Genomic DNA, 5260 nt, shown 5'->3' on the forward strand with positions numbered 1-5260 from the left:
TCTTTGCAGGGGACATAAATAAAGGAGTATTTGGCCATGCCTGTAAAAGGATAAAACCAAACCACTTCCTGTGCATTATGAGATAAAAAGGAGGCAGCCATTTGATCTGTATGACTTTATCTCCTCATTTTTTATGGTTAAATCCCCATGCAGTAAAGAAATTTAAACTTTGGTGAAAATAAATATTAACATGAACAAGAGGGCCTGTATCGCTCACATGGATGTGTTTAAAGTTCCTGATGTGAGGTAAAGATATAGCACTCCATGGTAGGTAGTGTATGTACATATGAAATTTTAGAATGATCCATCCAGTATTTCTGGTGATATAGCGAGAACAAACTTCAAATGTCAAAATTTAAAATGGCAGGCTGGTGGCCATCTTATTTTAATGAATGCATCCTAATAGTAACAGGCACTACTAGACAACTTGATGGAGACAAAATTGGGATAAAATCCTGTTATCCCTATGATAGAAGAAGGATTTAAAAAGTTTTACCTCTATTCCCCCTTTTGGGGCCCGCTCCTCTGCCCCCAGGGGCACCCCACCCAACGTTTATACAAATCAAATTGAGTTCCCTTGGACCAAGGATGCTCCAGACCAATTTGGAATGAAATCCCTTAATCCCTATGGTAAGAGAAGGATTTTAAAGGTTTACCTCTATGTTCCCTATTTCGTCTCATCCTTCTGCAAAAGAATCTCGCGGTCGCGTAACAGTAAAAAAATGACAGGATTTGAAGTTGGGCATCGCTCCTTTGTAATCTTCTAAGGACAAGTATCAGACTAGTGATTGCTCAGGTTTTTTTTACCTTACACCAATCAAATAGCTAGCCGTATGCCTTCATTTTTGCTATGACATATTCCAGGGGTGTAGAGAGCGAAAGTGAGCGTAACCCCTAGATATCAAGAATGTAGTCCCCCACCGGTAATGATTTCTATATTTAACAAACAGTACACTTATGTCAGGAAGCATAGGTCACAGTGATGTCACAGTGACCTACTTCTTGCCAAAATATCCTGGTACACCAAATCTGGTTAAGTACAGAAGATATGCCCTGCCAATCTTTTTCAAAAGTAAAGGTCAAAGGTCAAGTCATACATCACAGTGACCTAATTATCGCACTCTGGATTCTGCCATCCAAAGATGTTCTTGTACACCAAATCTGGATACTCCAAGTGAAATGGTATAGAAAATATGCCCCTGACAAACATTTTCAAAAGTAAAAGTCAAAGGTCAAGTCATAGGTCAAAGTGACATAATTCATGCACTCTGCACTTCGTCATCCCAAGATGTCATTGTTCACCAAATCTGGTTACTTCAGGTGAAATAGTATAAAGAAGATGTGCCCTGGACAAACATTTCAAAAGCGAAGGTCAAAGGTCAAGTCCTTGGTCACAGTGACCTAATTCTTGCAAACTGCACTCTGCCATCCCAAAATGTCCTTGTACACCAAACTGGTTACTCCAGGTGAAATAGTATGGAAGATTTGACCCGGATGAAAATTTTCACAAGTGAAAGTCAAAGGTCAAGTCATAGGTAACAGTGACCTTTTTCTTGCACTCTGCACTTCATCATCCCAAGATGTCCTTGTACACCAAATCTGGTTACTGCAGGTGAAATAGTACAGAAGATATGCCCGGGACAAATCTTTTCAAAATTTAAGGTCAAAGGTCAAAGCATAGGTCACAATGAGGTCGTACTGACCTTTTTTCTTGCACTCTGCCCTCCATAAATGTCCTTGTACACCAAATCTGGTTACTCCAGGTGAAATAGTATAGACGATATGTCCAGACATTCTTCTCAGACGGAAGGAAGGACGGACTGATTGCAAACATAGTCAACACCCCCCCCACCAGGGTTTCAATAAGATTTCAAGTTGTAAGTACCCAACACAAAGTAGGCGGTTATTTCAGAACATTTTATGGTAACCAATTACCATTCTTCAAAGTTTTTCATGAAATAAGATGGTGAAATATTCTGTAGTGGCAGGGACTTTGTTGCTGGCTACAAATGAAACCCCTTTCTGGGTACACCTACCATGTTTTCTGAACGAGCCTTCCCTGACAATGATCAAGGCATGTGCTCTCATTTTATTCAGAGATTATGCCAGTCAAAGGGAGGCTACTCATTAAACTTAACTGTGCAATATTCCCCAATTTCCAATCTTCTTTTTATCTGAAAGTGAAAAAAGCTAAGAAATCTCTTTATGACATTTATTTTAACTATTTGTGCATTTTTAATTATTTTAAGATTAATGAAAAAATTATATTTGGTAAGAAATCCTTCACAAATAAATTTACCGGTACATTGTACACAATATACATACGTCGGCAGTTGAGTTTTAATTCAATTCCTATAATTCGCTATTGATATTCATGTGAAAGGTATACACCTAGCTGTCATACAACATGGGGGAGAGTAGGGTGTGCTTGGTTTTTATGCAAATACATAGGTAGTGGATTCCACTTAACGTTATAATATAACATTTTAATATCAAATTTCTTCACAGACCTTTTTTCTTTATATAAATTTCTATGTAATTTATTTTATATCATGTAATGTGACATTGATTCCTCTATAAATAGGTTCTATTTCAATATCTAAATATTTTCTTCATGATTGTAAGCATAGATTAATGTTTTTTGTTTTTATCTGAATTAAAGTCAACAGTGTACAAATCATACACTTTAATGGTTGTGCTACATTAACTTGCATGCAATGATCTAATGCCAGATTCCCAATTTATTTCATGTAAAATGACCTGACTATTTGAATGTTCCTCAGTTTTCATTTTCACACCTTATTTATTACGTTAATAAAATATATGAATTACTTTTCAAATAAATTAAACATAAAACAAAATCTTTAAATGATAAAGAGTACCATCAATTTTTCAAGTTAAATTATATCAATTATTATCATAATGTAACAGGGATGATTCAGAGTTGCTTCCCCTGTTACTTGTAATTGTATCATGATTATTTTGTAATTAGTGTGATGAAACATAATCATATCTAGATAAGGTGTTTTGTAGAATATCATTCATGCAATTAAATAAATGTATAGAATACTGTTATGTAATAGAGAATGAAGAATAAGATAAACATATCACTTCTAACGGTACATTAGACAAATTAATCAATACACCATTTATTGAACATGCATTTTAGAATATAATGAGTACGTTTGTAAATTGTAAGTTGGACAAAGTTCTAGCTTTGACCCCGATTAATGAAACCATTGAGTTGTTTATTACTCGTTCCTGGGTTGACAGTGTGATTTGGAAAGTGAGAAAATGAGAATACAAAAAAAACATTCTGAAGTGGAACTCCTCTTCACGATTATACCTCCCGCAGTTGTTTTACCTTAATGTCATATAAATTCAGCTAAAATTCACATTTTTCTCTGACAAATAACATACTTACCAACTCTCCCTATTTAGGAAGGAGAATTCCGATTTAATGGACTCTTAAATTTAGCATTTTCAATCAGTGAACTGGCTAAACTATTCCTATAATTTAAGATCTAATGGTTTCATCTGAAAGAACAACTCTAAATATATCATTTATTGGTTCTTTTGTCTCTCGATGGTGTATACACACATTTTATTTAGGTTTTTAATTTTGAGCATGCAGAATCTCCCCTATGAAATAACATCATGAGGAATATACAGGGCCTCCATATCCAATTTGGAAACAAGGGAAGGAACATTATTATAAAGTAGTTGGGTAGACAAAAAAGTACAGACCTCGTTATCAGTCCAAGGGCCAATACAGGTTGAGGGTTGATACAGGGTAGGATGGGTTTTTTCATACAATACATAGTTAATATTTTAGTACAACAGTTAGTGTAACTGAGGTGTGATTTTTCTGAAATGCGCTAAGTGGAAGTGATAAGGCACACATTGTTTTGCTGGCGGATGTATGGGGCCAATATGGGATGTAGCCTATGCTCACAACCCATATCATGGACAAGGGGGTATAGAGGTTTCAGTGCTTACATGAGACATTAAGTACTTCCAAATGGGTTTTTTCAACATTTGATACCATTCTCTGCACTTGGACTAAGTTTCAACTTGGTACTTTATTTGCTTTTTGTGTCCAGATTGTTGCCGTGTATATTTTAGGATCAGTCAGCATTTTTTGTCTTAACAAAAAGAGTACTGAAACATGTTTATAACAAGTATATGATAATTTTGTTATCTCTTCTCAATCATAACGCGCTAATATGTACACTTTAGTCATTTTGTCAGCAAACCTATTCTGAGTTACAGGTCATTAACATGGAACAGAATGGCATAAATAGCTATATATAACATCACTCAGGATGACCTCATGACTTTGATATTAGATATAACAGACTAGATAAAAAAAACACTCCTTAGACTATTATAGGCTTATGTTAGTAATATCACGTCAAAACCCTGTGGAATGACCTTTTTTTTTTAGTAAATTTACCAAATGTTGATCTAATTCTCTTTGATGTCTTTCATCAGTGACGTATATGCTATATGCTACCATACATGGCTTTATATGTCTCTGCTTTCATACTCCCTAGGCCACCATTGCGGATAAGTTCAAACATGTGAACACTATACCTGCAAAAGGATCCATGTCCAACATTTGGTCGGATTCAGTGTTGACTTGACACACTGTTTAACGCGTGTATTAGATAATATTACGTGTTTAACCTGTTAACAGCTTAAGGAAATTCTCAAAAAAAAATACAGTTACGGAAATACTTACCCGATCAAAATTCATAGAAATAGGATGTTGTATAGAAACATAATCCGCTAGATATTGTTAAAAGCAATGTTTCCGTGTGTTACAATGAAAATGAAACTCGAGATAAGACTAGCTCTCATCATAATACTGGTATTGTTACTCCGTTCACCTTAACCTCAAAGCGAGTCTGACCAACTTCCGCTAACGTCATCATTCGTCCAGCCATACAATGTAAAGTATATGTAAAATGAAAGGATCTACAAATTTAGGATTTTCCCCATCGCTTTGCGTAATATCCGATGTAATGCATGATGAAATATTTTAGTATAATCATAATTAAACATGACCCCAGGAGTTCATGAATTGTACCTTAATTGATTGTGAACGTTCATATAGTAAATTTTTGACTGGATACAATGTAAATGTACATTTTCACTTATTGTACCCTTAGGCAGCAAGATGGAATGCGGGACTCCCCGGGGATTGCTTTATTTTTTTGGTGTGAATATATATTTTCTGTAATAGTGTATTTTTGTT

The 5260-nt window shown here is 35.2% G+C and overlaps 1 protein-coding gene across 1 annotated transcript in view; it reads right to left on the reverse strand.

Annotated features, from left to right (window-relative positions):
* LOC110442691 overlaps positions 1-4924 on the reverse strand; it is an 18896-nt gene extending 13972 nt beyond the window's left edge. Inside the window, exon 1 of the mRNA XM_021486413.1 lies at positions 4745-4924. The gene's annotated coding sequence lies outside the window, so the exon portion shown is untranslated. The remainder of the gene's footprint in view (positions 1-4744) is intronic.
* Between the last annotated feature and the right edge of the window lie 336 nt (positions 4925-5260).

This window comes from Mizuhopecten yessoensis, unplaced genomic scaffold (genome assembly GCF_002113885.1).
Source record: "Mizuhopecten yessoensis strain PY_sf001 unplaced genomic scaffold, ASM211388v2 scaffold1923, whole genome shotgun sequence".
Lineage (NCBI taxonomy): Eukaryota > Metazoa > Mollusca > Bivalvia > Pectinida > Pectinidae > Mizuhopecten > Mizuhopecten yessoensis.